Source organism: Microtus pennsylvanicus, chromosome 8 (assembly GCF_037038515.1).
Source record: "Microtus pennsylvanicus isolate mMicPen1 chromosome 8, mMicPen1.hap1, whole genome shotgun sequence".
NCBI lineage: Eukaryota > Metazoa > Chordata > Mammalia > Rodentia > Cricetidae > Microtus > Microtus pennsylvanicus.
The window spans coordinates 34,702,501-34,722,714 of NC_134586.1; positions in this window are offsets into that span (position 1 = coordinate 34,702,501).

The following is a 20,214-nucleotide window of genomic DNA, read 5'->3' on the forward strand; positions in this document are numbered from 1 at the left end:
GAACTTTTACAGCTGATAAACAGCTTTAGTAATGTGGCAGGATACAAGATCAACTCCAAAAAATCAGTCGCCCTCTTATACACAAAGGATATGGAAGCAGAGAGGGAAATCAGAGAAGCTTCTCCATTCACGATAGCCACAAACAGCATAAAATATCTTGGGGTAAATCTAACCAAGGAAGTGAAAGATCTATTTGATAAGAACTTTAAGGCATTGAAGAAAGAAATTGAGGAGGATACCAAAAAATGGATGGACATCCCTTGCTCTTGGATTGGGAGGATCAACATAGTAAAAATGGCAATTCTACCAAAGGCAATTTATAGATTCAATGCAATCCCCATCAAGATCCCATCAAAATTCTTCACAGATATGGAGAGGACAATAATCAACTTTATATGGAAAAACAAAAAACCCAGGATAGCCAAAACAATCCTATACAATAAAGGATTGTCTGGAGGCATTACCATCCCTGACTTCAAACTCTATTACAGAGCTACAGTAATGAAAACAGGGTGGTACTGGCATAAAAACAGAGAAGTCGACCAATGGAATCATATAGAAGACCCGGATTTAATCCCACAAACCTATGAACACCTCATATTCGATAAAGGAGCTAAAAGTATACAATGGAAGAAAGAAAGCATCTTCAACAAATGGTGCTGGCACAACTGGATGTCAACCTGTAGAAGAATGAAAATAGACCCAAATCTATCACCGTGCACAAAACTCAAGTCCAAATGGATTAAAGACCTCAATATCAGCCCGATAACACTGAACCTGATAGAAGAGAAAGTGGGAAATACCCTACAACAGATGGGCACAGGTGATCGCTTCTTAGGTATAACCCCAGAAGCACAGACATTAAGGGCAACATTGAATAAATGGGACCTACTAAAACTGAGAAGCTTCTGTAAAGCAAAGGACACTGTCACTAAGGCACAAAGGCAACCTACTGACTGGGAGAAGATCTTCACCAACCCCACAACAGACAAAGGTCTGATCTCCAAAATATATAGAGAACTCAAGAAACTAGACTTTAAAAGGCTAATTAACCCAATTAAAAAATGGGGCACTGAACTGAACAGAGAATTCTCAACAGAAGAAGTTCAAATGGCCAAAAGACACTTAAGGTCATGTTCAACCTCCTTAGCGATCAGGGAAATGCAAATCAAAACAACTTTGAGATATCATCTTACACCTGTCAGAATGGCTAAAGTCAAAAACACCAAGGATAGCCTTTGCTGGAGAGGCTGTGGAGGAAGGGGTACCCTCATCCATTGCTGGTGGGAATGCAATCTTGTGCAACCACTGTGGAAGTCAGTGTTTCGGTTTCTCAGGAAATTCGGGATCAACCTACCCCTCGACCCAGCAATACCACTCTTGGGAATTTACCCAAGAGATGCTCTATCATATGTCAAAAGCATTTGTTCAACTATGTTCATAGCAGTATTATTTGTAATAGCCAGAACCTGGAAACAACCTAGATGCCCTTCAATGGAAGAATGGATGAAGAAAGTATGGAATATATACACATTAGAGTACTACGCTGCGGTAAAAAACAATGACTTCTCGAATTTTGCATGCAAATTGATGGAAATAGAAAACACTATCCTGAGTGAGGTATCCCAGACCCAAAAAGATGAACATGGGATGTACTCACTCATAATTGGTTTCTAGCCATAAATAGGGACCACGGAGTCTACAATAGGCGAATCTAAAGAAGCTAAGTAAGAAGGTGAACCCAAGGAAAAACATATAGTTATCCTCTTGGATAAGGGAAGTATACAAAATTGCCGGGGAGAAAAGTGGGATGTTGGGGGTGGGATGGGATGGGGGTAAGGGGAGATGGGGAGAGAAAAGGTAGAAGGAAAGGAGGGGGGACTTGGGGAAACAGGAGGATCGGGATAAAGGAAGGTTGGATAGGGGAGCACGGAACCCCATTTCTTAGTTAAAGGACCCACTTTAGGATGGGCAGGAGACTTGACCCTAGAGGGGATCCCAGGTGCCCAAGCTGAGGCCCCCAGTTAGTTCCTTGGGCAGCTGAGGATAGGGAACCTGAAATGACCCTATCCTAGAGCAATACTGACGAATATCATGCATATCATCCTAGAACTTTCATCTGGCGACGGATGGAGATAGAGACAGAGACCCACACTGGAACACTGGATAGAGCTCCCAAGGTCCCAAGGAGGAGCAGAAGGAGGGAGAACATGAGCAAAGAAGTCGGGACCACGAGGGGTGCACCCACCCACTGAGACAGTGGAGCTGATCTACTGGGAGCTCACCAAGGCCAGCTGGACTGTTACCAAAAAAAAGCATGGGATAAAACTGGACTCTCTGAACATGACGAACAATGAGGGCTGATGAGACGCCAAGGACAATGGCACGCGGTTTTGATCCAACGCAATGTGCTGGCTTGGTGGGAGCCTAGCCAGTTTGGATGTTCACCTTCCTAGATATGGACGGAGGGGGGAGGACCTAGGACTTACCACAGGGCAGGGAACCCTGACTGCTCTTTGGACTGGAGAGGGAGGGGGAGAAAAGTGGGGGGAAGGGGAGAGGGGTGGGAGGAGGGGGAGAAGAATGGGAGGAGGGGGAGGGAAATGGGAGGCTGGGAGGAGGTGGAAATTTGTTTTTTTTTTCTTTCTTTTCTTTATTCTCCTTTTATCAATAAAAAAAATACATTAAAAAAAATGAAAAAAAAGAAAATAAAAAACCCAATACATTATAAAAATAATAATAATAAGCCTGAGCTAATGGGCCAAACAGCTTATAATTCTGTAAGCTTCTGTGTGTTTGTTTGGGACTGAACAGCTGAAGAAATTGGTGGGACAGAAACTTCCATCTACAATTCACTCACTTTTAAAAACTTGTCTCTTTAAAAGTCCACAATCCCATTTAAAAGTTCAGACTTTCTCAACTGTGGGCACCTGTCAAATCAGAAACAGATTAAATACTTTATTACTTCAAGAGGGATGTTCCAGGACACAGTCACAATCAGATCAGATCAAAGCAAAAGCAGACCCCCAATAGTCTAAATAACTCAATGTTCAATATCTATGTTCCACTCACAATCTGGGCTCTTCTAAGAACCCAGATCGTTTCTCTATTTCTGCCCTCTGCAGCACATACAGCTTATCCTCTGACTCCTGCTGACTCCACTGCACTGCACTGGACTGCACTGGACTGCACTGGACTGCACTGCGCTGCAAGTCTTGGTCTTTCCTTGTTACTGGTAGCTCCAAAATGCTGGGGGTTTCTCCTGCAACTGGCCTGCACTTTCACCAACAGCCTCTCCTGGGCTGTCTTCATAGTGCAAAGCCTCAACTTTTCTCCCTAACTCCTTCAATCCTAGGGTCTGCTGCTACCGAGACTGCACTTTCTCCAGTGACATCTCCTGGCCTCTCACAGCTTCTCTCTGTTACCTTTACATACTTTCAAAACCAATACAGCCTGGGGGACTCTTACACCTGACCAAGTTTGGCTACCCGTGCAGGGTATAACCTTGGCTACCCCTGAACTACAGCTTCTATGTGCTGACTCATGTCAGAAAACATTTTTTAGGAGAGTTCTCCTCAGTGATGCTGGTTTCTTCTTAATCAGGACTAATTTTCTCAGCTCTAGTTGATCAGCATTAGTGTCCCAGCAAAGCCAAGGTTTCACTTCAGTAGCTCTGAGATCTTGTTAATCACAGCTGATTCTGCAGCCCAGCTAACCAGAACCACAGAACCTTAACTCAAAATAACAAATGACTCTAATAGAGTCTTTAAGCTTCCCTCTAGAACTTCACAAGTCTTGAGCGTCTGGATTGTGCTAAACATTTTTATCATCAAAGCTCCTAGAGAATAGTCCACTGAGCTCTCAGAACTCAGTGGCTTCTTAGTCCAAAGTTCCAAAGTTCTACAATCCTCCCATGAGAACAACACGGTCAGGTCTAAAAACCCACTATCCAGGTACCAACTTGTCTTAATTTGGGTTATTATTGCCATGATAAAAGACCATGACCAAAGCAGCTTAGAGAGGAAAGGATTTATTTGGCTTCTGCTTCCACATCACAGTTCATCATCAAAGGAAGTCAGGACAATCATTCAAGCAGAGCAGGAACCTGGAGGCAAGAGCTGATGCAGAGGCCACGGAGGGGTGCTGCTTACTGGCTAACCTTCGTGTTTTGCTCAGTCTGCTTCCTTATAGAACCCAGGACCACCAGCCCAGGGTTGACACCACCCACAATGGGCTGGATCCACTCCATCAATCACTAATTAAGGAAATGCCTAACAGCTGCACATCATGGAAGCATTTTCTCAGTTGAGGTTCCCTCCTTTTGGATAACTCTAGCTTGTGTCAAGTTGATATGAAACTATCCAGCACAGTTTTCAATGTCATTTTGAAACGGGGTTGTCTGTATATGATGTGCTGATAGCGGTACACCTGACACAAAGGTCAGCAGCTGTGACTCTCCTGAACATGTGTTTCTTCTGGAAGAAAACAATTGGTGCTAGAAGGGTGAGCTTCCATACCTGAAGCCCTTCCTAAACTGATGTCCCAGGCGGTCAATCTGGACCTTGTTTTACACAGGTCATTTTTCTCCCCAAGACTGTTGGGGCTGTGTCCAGGAGAAGTATTGGTTGTCAATACCTAGGCTATGCTGATGTTCACCTAAGAGCTTGCAACTTAGAGCTGCTCAGATGAGAAGCTCCACTGCCACCGAGCAGCCATCAGGGAGAGTGACCTTTGCTGAGAGTGTAGGTAGTATACTGGCTGCTGAAACCCATTTGTCAGTTAAAATGCCCACCTCTTTCTGTGGCTCTGTATTAGTGGCTCTGAATTATTACTGTCCATGTTTTCCAGTCCACTCAGGCCCGCAGAGGTGACCTCTGGGTGGCCCAAAGAGGCTGTACTTAATGTCAGACGAGTGTTCAGAATGTATTTTTCACATTGAGTTTAAATCCATGTAGAATTTTTTTCTCACACTGTAGTTAAACCAGAGTGCAGGCTCCCATTCAGACAGGTTCCTCAGTGCTTCGACCCAGCAGCTTTTCAGAAGAATCTCCCTTAGCCCTGACCCCAGCCCTGACCTCAGCTACCAGTCTGTGAACTCTGCTTGCATTTCAGTATCTCAACCATACTTAAATAAGAAATCTGTTTGTTTTTAAATTATTTGCCTTACCACATTAGTATGTGAGACATGTTTAAGCATTACATTGCAAGATGCTTAGAAACTAAACAATAAAGCTATTCACAATCCCTCTGTATAGCACATCAGTAAATTCACCTCATCCTGACACTTGATAATCCACTGTGGTCCACATTATTGTATATGCATCTGTTCCACAGACATACATTCTTGTCTTCAGGTCTTTTCCATCTTACTAAATTAGACAAGTCTACCCATGCTGCCTTATTGCGTTTGTAATAACTTTAATGTTTACCTAATGAGGTCAGCAAATGGAATCATTTAAGTTTGTCAGAAACACTGTTGGGAGGTTAAGAAATTATTTTCTCTCTTTCCCTTTCTTTTTTGTTTCATCATTCATCTCTTCAACCCCTAAGAATCCAGGAATAAGTGAGTTCTTCCTAGCAAGTCTTGCTTGGTGGAACCCAATCACGATGGCCCCATTTTACTTGTAAGAGGTTATTTTAGGCATCTGCATGTTGATAGTCTGAGGGACATGGAGAGGGGAGGGAGGGAGAGAGAGAGAGAAAGAGAGAGAGAGAGAGAGATATGTAGTGATGGAGCTGTGCAGGCCTGCTTTTCATCCAGCCCGGCTCCTGCACAGTTAGCTTTATACCCGAAATAACAACACACAAATTGTATTTATATAAACACTGCCTGGCCCATTATATCTAGCCTCTTCTTGGCTCTCATATCTTGCTTAACCCATTTCTAATAATGTGTGTAGCACCACAAGGTGGTGGCTTACTGGGAAAGATTCAGCATGTCTGACCTGGCGGCTGGCTCCATTGCGTCTGACCCAGAGAGGAGAGGCATGGCGATTGCCTCACTTCCCTCTTCCTCCCAGCATTCTGTTCTGTCTACTCCACCCACCTAAGGGCTGGCCTATCAAATGGCCAAGGCAGTTTCTTTATTAACCAATGAAATCAACACAAAACAGAAAACTCTCCCACATCAGAGAGAGAGAGAGAGAGAGAGAGAGAGAGAGAGAGAGAGAGAGAGAGAACCAAATCCTCTTGATACTAGATGCTGTTGTATTTGTACATGGTGCTTGTGAAGGTAGCAAGCAAACTTGACCAATTTTTCTCTGCCATTGAGTAAGGCCTGTTTGGGGTGTGGCCCTATAGCCCGCTGTGCAGATTTTACTTTCCTGGATGTTTAAGGTTCTGCAACCAGAAACTATTCCCTGAATAGTAGGGTTTCTTCTGAGCAAAATTTCTTGCTCTAAGATTCTTCTTCTCAAGGCTTTTAGAGTGGATGTCCCTTTGTCAGGGATGTGGAAGAATGAAGGACAGATCAGCACCACCCAGTTCTCATCTTTTCTCTGTCCCCAGTGAGTCAGGGCACAAAGCTATTCTGATCACTGAAATAGCCAGACAAGTGTGACTCAGCCAGTGTCGGGAGCCAGGAGGCAGGAGGTTGGGCTTCTAAGGATTCTCCGGGGAGAGTACGTGAGCAAATGTCCACCCTGGTTTCTCAGGTGAATGGTCCTTACTGAAGACTAACATGAAGGGTCTTGATTTATTTTGGTGAACTGAGCTTTTAGACACTCTCCATGAATCCATGAATACTCTGTTTGCAGGTCTGAGGCTTTTGCTAGAATATAGAATTTCTAGTAAGACCTGGGTTCAGATTCTAATTCTAGTACCAGATCTGTCTAAGGCTAACTGTGATTTGGGATGTCATCTCTCCCTTCTGATTTTCAAGTTTCGTGGCTATGAACTACTTCTATGGGGAGTATTAAGTGACAGAGTGTGTATACACACACACACACACACACACACACACACACACACACACACACAATCAAGTGTGGCAATAAGTTTATGGGCTACCTGTTCTGTTACAGCAGAGTCTCATGTAACTCCACTGGTGTTAAATTTGTAATGCAGCCAAGGATGACCTTTGACTCTCTCTTGTTTCCATCTTCCAAGCATATCTACCAAGCACTGGGATTATAGGAGCGTGCCACCTTGCAATGCAAGAATTTATTAAAGATGTATCTTTAACAAGCTTACATCTAATATGGAAAGTAGATTGTAAGGTATTAAGTGTTATCACTACTATACACAGTCCATATGTGGGAAGCCCAAGTGAGGGTTAAAGTTCCAAATGTGCTTGACTCAGAGCTGTCACGATGCCGTTTCTGTGACTAGAATCTGTTGCAAGGACCATCCGAGTCTTTTTCTCCAGCTCTTACCTCAAGTGATACTCCCATTGTCTCTTAAAAATGGTGGTAAGAATCTATCATTAGAGGTTCAATCTTGCATTCACAAGAACATACTTTATCAATGTTTTCCCATTCACTTTTCTCCTTTCTCTGTAACCCCTGAAATTAGCCTAATTCTAGTAAGCAGACTTTTAGGATAGAAATACAGACCTCTCAGATCCTGGGGCCACTTTTCATTTTCTATTATGTTTGCAGCTGTGTTGATGATCACACAGCAACTGCCTCAAGTTCTGGATCCTGTACAATATCATGCTTTATACAATCAGTTATGATTGTATAACTGATTACAGAAACGAGGCAAAAGATTGGAGGACTGTTATCATTGAATAATACATTTTCAGGCAGTGGAGATAGCTTAATGGGTAAAGGGCTTTGCTCTACAAGCCTGAGGACCAGAGTTCAGATCCATTGGACCCACTTAAACAACCAAGAGGGCATGACAGGCTGCCTGTGATTCCAGCATGAGAGAGACAGAGACAGAATTCTCAGAGCAAACTGGCTAGCCAGACTAGCTGAAATGATGAACTTTGAGCTCAGAGAGACCCTGGCTCAATATACAATGTGGAGAGTGATCAAGCTAGACACACAGAGTCAGCCTCAGGTCCATACAGGCATACCCACACATGTGCACCACACACATGCAAATGCATACACCACACAAACATAATACACAAAATGATCCATTCTTCTGTGCTTGATGGGAAAGCAAAGCCTGCTTTCTAGAGTTCGAAAACATGTTTTCAGAGTGTATTTCTTGTGCATATCAAAGTACAAGTCTACTGTAGTATTATCAGAGAAAGAACCTCCTTGACGGGCATGAAATTGCTTTCATGAAAATGCATGCATGGGCAATTACAGTTATGAATGCCTTTGGCAGCTACTTCCCCACATTATTAATCTGCAGCACAGCCAACCTCCTCTTCATTCATATTTGATAGGAAACCTCTGCAGTCAAGGGGGAATTCCAGGGCTGTGGTGATGGAGTTGTTTATAAGGTTTCGGGACACTGGTGGTGCCATTCCCGCATTCTGGGCTGAGTGACTATGGAAACCTGTCCCCCACCTTGTCTTTAGGATAATGACAACTCCTTTGGAAGTAGGCAGGGGGCATGGTAAATAATCAGCAGGGCATTATCAAAGACAAGAGTGATCTATGAGCATCATTTGGAATCGGTCACATTCCTCTGTAGCAGCAAGGTGTCTGGATGCAGAATATTAGAAGTAAGGAGAGCTTCCGAGTGTCCCTGAGGAGGAGGAAGCACAGTCGCTCTGTACGGGGGACCAGCATCTGTACCAGAATATCAGACTTGCAGAATGTCTCTAGATCACGACTACTTCTGAACTGAAGGGAATCCTGCAGGCAAGCAGGGCAGCCATGGTTACGAGCTGGAAAAGGGAGTATCAGAGAGGCTTGCCTCCTTTCCAAGCCTTTGAGTCACCTCTCCGCCACCTCCCTCGCTTTGGCTGATGGGCCCATCTTGCTCCTCTGTGTACTGTACTGCATTGCTGCTGAGCCCTGCATGTTGTCTGATGCTGCCTGGCCTTGCTGCGTTGTGATTCTGCAATCTAACTGTGCACCACAGTGCCAGGCTATTGTTGGGAATTCATAGGAGCCTGGAGACTCATTTAAAATATTTGATATTTATCTGATTCTGTGTGAAAGAAATTGAACACAATAGCATCATATCTTTGAAAAGCTGGGTTTTCAATGTCTGCATGATGAATGTACCATTAAAAATCACTACAGAGCCACTGGGGGTCATGTCCATGTCCAGACTGATGGTGAGGTTTGAGAAGTTGTGCAGTGCCCAGCAAGGACACAAGGCTCATTAGGAACTGTGGTGATTTATAATCATATTTTTTATTTAAAAAATTTTAATTTTACATACTAACCCCAATTCCCTTTTCCTCCCCTTCTCCTGCCCCCTGTCTCCCCCCATTCCATGCCCATCCACTCCTTAGAAGAGGTAAGACCTCTCTTGGGGAGTCAACAAAGTCTGGTACACCAAGTGGGGTAGGACCAAGCCGCCGCCCCCCCCTCCCCGTATCAAGGTTGAGCAAAGAATCCCAGCATAGGGGATGGGCTCCAAAAAGCCAGTTCAGGTATCCAGGATAAGACCTGGTTCAACTGCCAGCCCCCCCCCCCCCGCAACAGATCATAAATGGCACCCACATTCTGAGAACTTAGTTCGGTCTCATGCAGAATCCTCAGCGGTCAGCCCAAATTCTATGAACCTTGTTGTTCATTTCTGTGTATGACTTATTTTCACACTCAGTAAATTAAATGGTCAATGTTTTTTGGCTTAAGGGCATTGTGGGGCACCCGTCAGATGCTAACAGCACCACAAACCTCAAATGTTTGTAAGCTTCTGGGGTAACTAAAAAGCCTTAAAGTTTGTTTCTTTTCTCTTCAGAAGATTCCCAAATTGGAAATGTTTTCATACCCAAAGACTGAACAGCAGCCGGTGAGATTTTTCCTGTGACAAAGTCTTAGGGAAGACCATTTTAGGTGAGGTTTTCCTAGCTCACTGGGCCACATTCCATCGTCTGTGATGGGGCCAGTCCCTGAACAGGCTGGCATGAATAGATAAGGAATTTCCCCAGAATGAGTAACAAGCGAACTGGGTGCTCATCTTCAGGTACAGCTATGGAGTGATGCTTTGACGTCATCTGTCTCCAGTGAACACAGAGCATCATTTTAGAGTAACACTTTTGCTAAGAGGTCTCCATTCAAAGAAGAGAAACAGGCAGCTTAGCAGAGTGGGGCATGTCAGATGCTTGCTAGAGACCCACTGCTCACAGCCCTTCCTACTCCCTGGGCCAGCCCACTCCATCTTACCCGTCTCCTCACTGATTCTCACACCAAGAAAGGTCGGAGATGATGGATGTTATACCGGATATTAAAGATGGTTTTGTGGTCAAAGTGTCTGGGATTCTCCCACATCTGCCGTTTCTGCCTCCTCATCTGGGGAGACTGCTTTCTCACTAATGTCCAGGCTGTAGTGCTGACTTATCTTGGTGTCTACTCTGGAGCCAGCATCCCAAGGAATAAGGCGTGGAGAATCTGTCCCCTCACGACCTCACTGTCATGGTCTTGTAAACATCAGCCGGTAACAACTGCTAAATGTTTTGCGGGGTTTGGGGGAGAGCTGCTTCCCTTGAGCATCCAGAGGCTGTGACTCAAGGCAGAGATGCCCTGTCTGTATCCCACCTAGCAGAACAGGCTGTGAGCTTGCCCTATTCTCCCATCCCAGCCCACTTCAGGGGAGTGTGCGACATGTTGGGATCTTCCACTCTGTCAGCTGGTTTTTCTGTTTAAGACACACTTGTCTTAAACTCAGAGGCTTAAACCGTAATGGTTTATTGTTACTCACAGTTCTGTGGACTGTTGGGATTGGATAATCTTTCAGTATTTACATGTCTGTGTCCTCAGTGAGGTCACAGGATTAACTATCCCCTTTTATTTTCTGTATTTTTGATGCATTGAGGCAATAAGGCCTTGGTAACCCTAATGACTAACTATCCTTTGAGTTAGTTCCCTTCACTCCTTTGTGCAGCAGACACACTCCAGGCTAGATTCCCCTGCCTAAATCACCCCAGAGCCAGGTAGTCGGGCTAGACAGCTACAGCGGGAGTGACCCAAACTCCCCAGCCAACTCTGCTTTCCCTACTGTACCTTTTTCATCCCCTAGAAGTCACAAGAGACTCTTGCTCTCCCTTGTTTTCCCATCATTCCCTCTGTCTTCTGACTAGTTGTACTCCCCTGTGTGGTCCCCTGGGTGTGAGATGCTTTTCTTCTTGGGAGCTGTGAGAAACAAATGATTTTCAATGGCAGTTGACTTCTGATCTGTCAACTGATCTGAGTCTCCCTCTCTGAACAATAGTGGAAGTGTAGGAGGAGGCTGCTTGTTTGTTCCCTGCTGCTCAGCCTCCCGAAATAACCCCTCAGAAACTGTATTAATTAAATCACTGCTTGGCCCGTCACGATAGCAAGCTCTTACATATTAAATTAACCCATTTCTATTATTTTATATTTTATCACAAGGCTCATGGCCTACCGGTTCTAGCTGGCAGCTCTCATCTTTCCCCTCTGGTGGGGCTACAAGGCGTCTCTTGAATCCGCCTTCTTTCTCCCAGCATTCAGTTTAGTTTTCCCTGCCTAGCTCTATTCTACCCTATCAGGGGCCAAGGCAGTTTGTTTATTCATTAACCGATAAAAGCAATACATTCACAGAAGGACTTCCCACACCATGGAACCAATATTAAAATAAAACAACAAACCACCACCACCACCATCACTGCAGCAGAATGGCTTGACCTTTCCTTCTTCAGTCTTTCATCCTCCAGAAGGCTAGCCTGGGCTACTTTCCACATAGTCTTCATGCCCCTAGCAGCAAAAAAGGTCAAAACTTGATGTACACATACCTCTTCACTCTTCTTGTGGGGCACTAGGCCGATGTTTTATTTGGTCAGAGCCTTCTTTATGCTCAAGCCCAGATTCAAAGAGAAGAAAGAGAATATGACAGCCCTTAATGGAAGGGTCATCAGATCAGTGTATAAAGGGCTGTGTATATAGGGACTGGAAGCATTTACTGCCTTTTCACAAAACCTTGCCAATATTCTACACTCTGTGATTGTGGACAAGTGACTTTTCCATCTGCTAACCTCATTCTTGTCATCTTTATAGTGGAATGATAGTTGTATTGCTCTCAGAAGTGCCAAGATTGCCAAAACAACAGAACCGTGGAATGACACGATGATATTAATGTGTTGTTGCCTGACAGCCATACCCCAGCATCTTGTTAAAGAAAGTTCTGGGTATTTGGATATTAAGAAGGATTTTCTTATCTTAAGAAATAGTCCTAAGAAATTATTTTGTTATAATAGAACCTAATTTTCTATAATTTACGTTGATATTATATTTTAAAATTGTTACTCCTATTTATTTTGTGTGTGTGTGCACGTGCATGCAGAAGTACATGCACACATGTGCATGGCATGTTGCCTGTGTGGATATCAGAGGTTCACTTGTGTAAGCTGATTCTCTCCTCCCACCATGTATGTCCTGGGGATCGAACTCAGCTCGTCAGGCTTAGTGGCAAGTGCCCTACTTGCTGAACCATCTTGTTGACCCTAGATTGGTAATGTCTTCACAAGTTCCTGACAAAATGCTATACTTTCTTCTTGCATAAATTATGTGTTAGGGTGTTAGCCTGGGTTCTCGATCCTATCTACCAACTTCCTGATTCTAGATTCCCAAGAGAAAATCTAAATGTCCCAGTTTGCCTGTGGTAAACCTGTCCAAACATACCCTCAAAGGGGAAGCTCAGTGTAGCAAATGCTATATATTTTTGACCGCATTGATTAAGCTAAATGGATACCATAATCACAATGCAATCAGAAGACCATAAAAGCTAGTTGTGAACAGCAAACAAGCAGGTGACTTGCCTTCGGCTTTCTTTGGTTGCTCTTGACTTGTTCTGACTTCCTTTTGGTTCCTATCTGACTGCTGGATCTTGGCCCTTCAGTAGGTTTTAACATATCTTGTGTTTTGATCATTCCATTTGGTGTTTTCCATCTGGAATTGCTAGATCTTGTTTCTGAACTCTTTGAAAGACCTTTGCTGACATACACCTTCCCCGCAGTTCTGGATTTGGTTGACACTTGCACACACTAACTATCCTAACTGAAACCTGTGGGATTAATCTGAAGGCTTGGTCTACCTACTCCCCTGTAAAATGTAGGAAATTAGATAATTTGTTTCTTTTTCTGTGGTGACTCCATATCTTCCCTTGAGGGAAGACAACATGCCTCCAAATAAGCCGATAATATTTCTTACTTTGTCTCTTCACATGGATCTAAGGAATAAAGTGAGGTGCAGGGAAAGAAACTAGCATAGATTTGCACTAGATATCTCTAATAGACACATGTGGTCCTTTCTTTTGGGACTCTTTCACTTGGCCAACATCTTAAGCTTTGAATCTTAAGTGGATCACACAGGCAGTGGTCACATCATGAACAATCTATACAGAATCTGTGGACAATTTGGGAGCAGAGTCTCTCTGGAACCCACTCTAGAAGGAGTGATATAACCTATATACTTCAGTGGGGTCACCTGGATGCATTTTCACCACCTCCCTCCACTTGTTTTCTATCTTTTGAGCTTGGCTCTTATGGTGGTTTAAATAGGGATGGGCCCCATAGACTCATGTGTTTAAATGCTTGGTCCATAGGGAGAGGTAATATTAGGAAATGTGGGCAGGCTTTGAGGTCTCATATGCTCTAGCTATATCCAGTATGGTCCACAGTTCATTTGGATCAAGATGTAGAACTTTCAGCTTCTTCCCCAACACCACATCTACCTGCATGCCATGATGATAATGGACTCAACCTCTGAAACTGTAAGCCAGCTCCTACTAAATGTTTCCCTTCTAAGAGTTGCCTTGGTCATGGTGTCTCTTCACATCAACAGACAACCCAACTAAGAGAGTTTTTAATTTTTCTGATAGATCCAGAAAGCAGCTCAGTGACCTCTAAATAAACATCTTTTACTATATCAGTGAATTGCAGCACATTTTTGTCACTATTTTTTCTTTTTGATGTTTTAGATTGGGGAATTTTTTATTTTTTATGTATTTAAGAATGTATGCATTGATATAGGCTGCAAACACAGGTAATTGAGTTAGGGAACAACAGACTGCTGACCAGTTGACAGGTGGGGCATTGAGCCTTGTATAGACCTTGTTTAATGTTCACTCTCCTAGGTGGGAGTTGCCGTCTTTCACTCGTTCCAGATTTGATTCTGAGAGGCTTCTATGAGTGACACTTCTGTGACATTCTTGCATGTGTCTTCCCAGCATCCCTGGGAATGTTTCTGTGAGATACATGCCTAGAATGGAATCATTGAGTCACAACACACCAGTCATTCATCTTCACCAATGTTCAGCTGTAAATTACAGGAATTGACAAATTCCCGTTTTTACTTAACACTTCTATGAGATTCCTGTTTTAGTATATTAATGGATCTTTTTTTAAAAATTTTATTGATTTTTATTGAGCTCTACATTTTTCTTCGCTCCCATATCTGTCTCTCCCCTCCTCTTCAACCCTCTCCCAAGGTCCCCATGCTCCCAATTTACTCAGGAGATCTTGTCTTTTCCTACTTCCCATGTAGATTAGATCTATGTAAATCTCTCTTAGAGTCCTCATGGTTGTCTAAGTTCTCTGGGGTTGTGGTTTGTAGGCTAGCTTTCTTTGCTTTCTGTTTAAAAACCACCTTTGAGTGAGTACATATGATAATTGACTTCTGTGTCTGGCTTACCTCACTCAAAATGATGCTTTCTAGCTCCATCCATTAGTTTGCAAAATTCAAGATGCCATTATTTTTTTCTGTGGTGTAGTACTCCATTGTGTAAATGTACCACAGTTTCCTTATCCATTCTTTGGTTGATGGGCATTTAAGTTGTTTCTTGGTTCTGGCTATGACAAACAATGCTGCTATAAACATAGTTGAGTGCATATCCGTGTGGCATAATTGAGGATCCTTTGGATATATACCCAACAGTAGTATTACTGGGTCTTGAGGAAGGTTGTTTTCTAATTTTCTGAGAAATCACCACACTGACATCAAAAGGGGCTTCCAGCTTGCATTGCCACCAACAATGTAGGAATGTTCCTTTTACCCCACAACCTCTCCAGCATAAGTTGTCATCAGTGATTTTGATTTTGGCCATTCTTACAGGTGTAAGATAGAAACTCAAAGTTGTTTTGATTTGTATATCTCTGATGACTAAAGATGTTGAAAATGTCCTTAAGTGTTTTTCAACCATTTTAAATTCCTCTGTTGAGAGTTCTCTGTTTAGGTCTGTGATAGAGGAAGGTCATTGGTTAAATAAAAAGAAACTGCTTGACTCTCATTGGTTAGGAGATAGGTGGGAGGAGTAAACAGAACAAAACGCTGGGAGGAAGAGGAAGTGAGGTCAGACTCGACAGCTCTCCTCTCCGGAGCAGACGCCTCAGAGAGATGCCATGCCCCACTCCCAGGCAGACACATGTGATGAAGCTCCGACCTAGAATCCTCCCGGTAAGACCGGTGCCACAGATTATTAGAGATGGGTTGATTGGGATATCAGAATTAGCCAGTAAGGGCTAGAGCTAAAGGGCCAAGCAGTGATTAAAAGAATACAGTGTCTGTGTAATTATTTCGGGGCATAAGCTAGCCGAGCAGGCGGCTGGGGTGTTGGGGACGCAGCCCCGCCACCACTCATATTACTACAAATGGCGCCCAGACGTGTGGCTAACTGAGTCCACAGAAAGCCTGAGAAAGCTTGGGAAAGAGTAAAGCATGTTTTCTTGATTGTGACAATTTCTCTGGTCTACTTTGCTTGCTAGAGGCAAGCAAGCGCCTCATCTAAGAGAGGCTTCCTGACTCAGCTTTAGCTGCAAAACCCTGCGGCTCATTAAGAGGTCCTGCCACAAAACATTTAAACAGTGTTGATGAAAAGCTGAACACATGCTTTTCGGTTTTCAGCCGTAGCAGGAAAAAAGCTGCGCCATTTAAAAATGCCGGCTTTCTGGGCCATCCTGCCAGGGCAAACTCTGACTGTTTGAGGCAGGAGGGCTGGCTACAGAGAGATGACTTGAGTGCTGTCTGTTGTAGCTCGCTGGCTGGCAGGGACCTTGAAACGCCATAGAGGTGTGGCTATAAACATGGCTGCAGCCTGTATATCCGCCATGAGGCTGGAAAGCTAAGGAATGGACTGGATCTAGCCGGCAAAGCCAAGCCTTTAGTCCTACTGAGATTGCTTGGTAAATTAAAGACTCATGTGGTCAGAAAAAGAGATATACAGTAAAGAGAGATTCAAAGACAGAGAAAATTTCTGAATGGTTTAAAGTGTGTTAAAAATATATGCAGACTAAAAGTTGAAGTAAAGCAAAAAACAAAAAAAGGAAGAGAGTTGTTGTGTGTCGTAGTACACATCTTTAATCCCAACACTTGGGAGGCAGAGGGAGATAGACCTCTGTGAATTCAAGGTGTGGTAGCACACGCCTTTAATCCCAGTGCCTAAAAGGCAGAGACAAACAGATCTCTGTGAGTTCAAGGTGTAGTAGCAAACACCTTTAATCCCAATGCCTGGGAAGCAGAGACAGGCGGATCTCTGAGAGTTCAAAGACAGCCTGGTCTACAGAATTATTTCAGGTCAAAGATATACGCTCAAAAAGCAAAAAGTTAACCTAGGAATGTCTCAGCTTAGATTCTTAAGCGCCTAGTGATTTAAAAGCGCACATCAAAAGTGCTCCTGGATAGTAAAAAATTGCAGATTCACAATAGGACAGATTCAGACCACTAAATGAGTCACACTGTTGGATGAATGTACGTAGGCTTGGGAGAGAGAAGAAAAAGAATATAGAGAATAAAGTTAATGGTTTTAAAAAAAAGGTAAAGTCTTTAAAGAGACAGAATAAAGTAAAGTGATAGAGTAAAAATAAGCCACGTAAAAATGGAAAATTCACAGAGAGTCTGGATTATGTACATTGTGTTTTCTTTAAAATTTTTGACTGTAAAGGAGCTAAGTACAGACAGACATTTCATTATATGGACTGCCAAATGGAACCAGAACAAATATGATAAAGGTATTATGATTTCAGAATCTGGGTCTAAGGACATGATGCTTTGGAAAGGAGTTTCTTATTTTGTTTTCACAGAGGATGAGACCCTGTTCATTTCTTCTATTCCGATTTGGTATGATGGACCACGCCCTCCTGAAAAGTTCCTGTGAACACCCTCAAAAAATTACTTCGCTCAACTGCCAACTGAGATGACCCTGGCACACAGGTTATACCATGAAAGACCTAATTAACGACGCCCCCATTCAGCAGGAAGCAGTTTGGAGAGAAAAAAATGCGCCCATGTTCCCAAATATGGTTTATAAATGTTCTTTTACATTTAAAGGGGGAAATGATATAGGTATGAATAATTTGCATTGGTGTGGATTTTAAGGTCAATTTTGTTATATGTATAAGTGTTTCTGATTTTGATTAAGGTATTGTGATTGTGTAGTTCATTTAAATATGTACTGTATAATTAAGAAATATAGGTTGTTAATGGATAATCATTGATAATAGTAAAGCTTGCAGTCATGTTAGTTAGATTTTCTAGATATAGAGATATATTTCAGATAGGCATTCTTCATATTTTTCAAAGATTATAGAATATGGCATTTTAAATGTTTTAATAACTGAGGACTTTTCATGAAAATGAGACACTCTGCTCCTGGCAGCACCAATCTACTTCAAGAGGAAGATGAGCATTGAAGAGGCTCGTTATAGAGTTTGATAGCCATTTGGGCAAGAAACTGCTCTTGCCTGGACTATTGCATAAACTGGACACAGAGAACCCGCAGAGAGAGGACTACTGAACTTGCCTAAGGTGAGATGATCTTTCGGGGTTCCTGATTCATGAAAGAGTCTGCGAGACATTCTGCAGATCAGAACAGATAGTGACTGAACTGACTTTGAATTTTCCTGCTTTATGGAAATGTCTGCTGGATACCATGGGCCTGAAGGCTGAAGATGGATGCCCCAACGGCACAGAGGAACTTTGGGTGACTGTCCAGGCAGCGAGATATCTCTGTCATTTCTAGAGTTTTAAAAGTTGCTTTTTTCTTATTTGCTTAGGTAGTATTGTATCTTTCTGGAGTCTTTGATGGAGTTAAGAATAGTTAGTTATAGTTTTAGTTTTCCTTAGTTATGATAAAGATTATTGTAACTTTTACTTGATAACTGTTTTGTTATATGTAATTTTGCTATGTTAAAGTTAAAGCCTTTTTTTGTTGTTGTTGTTTAAACCGAAAAAGGGGAAATGATGGAGGAAGGTCATTGGTTAAATAAAAAGAAACTGCTTGACTCTCATTGGTTAGGAGATAGGTGGGAGGAGTAAACAGGACAGAATTCTGGGAGGAAGAGGAAGTGAAAACAGACTCGACAGCTCTCCTCTCCGGAGCAGACGCCTCAGAGAGATGCCATGCCCCACTCCCAGGCAGACACACGCGATGAAGCTCCGACCTAGAATCCTCCCGGTAAGACCGGTGCCACAGATTATTAGAGATGGGTTGATTGGGATATCAGAATTAGCCAGTAAGGGCTAGAGCTAAAGGGCCAAGCAGTGATTAAAAGAATACAGTGTCTGTGTAATTATTTCGGGGCATAAGCTAGCCGAGCAGGCGGCTGGGGTGTTGGGGACGCAGCCCCACCGCCGCCCTTATTATTACAGGTCTGTACCCCATTTTTTATTGGATTATTTGTCTTTTGATGACCAATTTCTTGAGTTGTTTGTATATTTTGGAGATCAGACCTCTGTCTGATGTGGGGTTGGTGAAGATCTTTTCCTGTTCTGTAGGCTGTTGTTTTGTCTTGTTGACTGTGTCCTTTGCTTTACAGAAGCTTTTCAGTTTCAGGAGGTCCCATTTATTAATTGTTCCTCTCAGTGTCTGTGCTACTGGGGTTATATTTAGAAAGTTGTCTCCTATGCCAATGCATTCAAGCCTACTTCTTACTTTCTCTTCTATGAGGTTCAGTGTGGCTGACTTTATGTTGAGCGCTTTGATCCATTTGGACTTGAGTTTTGTGCATGGTGATAGATATTGATCTATTTTATTCTTCTACATGTTGATATCCAGTTATACCAGCACCATTTGTTAAATATACTTTCTTTTTTTCTAATTGATATTTTTTGCTTCTTTGTCAAAATCAGGTGTTCGAAGGCGTGTGGATTAATATCTGGGTCTTCAGTTCCATTCAATTAGTTCTCCCTGTGTGTTTTTATGCCAATACCGGTCTGTTTTCAGTACTGTAGCTCTGTAGTAGAGTTTGTAGTCAGGGATTGTGATGCCTCCAGAAGTTCTCTTATTGTAGAGGATTGTTTTGGCTATCCTAGGTTTTTTGCTTTTCCTTATAAAGTTAGAGTACCATTCTTTTGAGGTCTGTGAAGGATTTTGCTGGGATTTTAATAGGCATTGCATTGAATCTGTAGATTGCTTTTGGTAAGATTGCCATTTTTACTATGTTAATTCTACCTACCCAAAAGCCTGGGAGATCTTTCCACTTTCTTGTGTCTTCTTCAATTTCTTTCTTCAAAGATTTAAAGTTCTTGTCATACAAGTCTTCCACTTGTTTTGTTAGAGTTACTCCGAGATATTTTATGCTATTTGTGGCTACTGTGAATGTCTTTCTAATTTCTTTCTCAGCCCATTTATCGTCTGTGTAGAGGAGGGCTACTGATTTTTTTAGTTAATCTTATATCCTGCTACATTACTGAAAGTGTTTATTAGTTGTAGAAGTTTCTTGGTAGAATTTTTGGGGTCTTTACGCAAAACTTTCATATTATCAGCAAATAGTGAGAGTTTGACTTTTTCTTTTATGATTTGTATCCCCTTGTTCTTCTTTTGTTGTCTTATTGCTCTAGCTATGACCTCAAGAACTACATTGAATAGATATGGAGAGAGTGGACAACTTTGTCTTGTTCCTAATTTCAGTGGAATCACTGGGAGTGTCTCTCCATTTAGTTTGATGTTGGCTGTTGGCTTGCTGTATATTGCCTTTATTATCTTTAGGTATGTTCCTTGTATCCCTTGTATCTCCAAGACCTTTATCATGAAGGGATGTTGTATTTGTCACAAGCTTTTTCGGCATCTAATGAGATGCTCATGTGGTTTTTATTTTTTTAGTTTGTTTATATGGTAGATAATGTTGACAGATTTTTGTATGTTGAACCATCCCTGCATCTCTGGGATGACGCTTGATCATGGTGGATG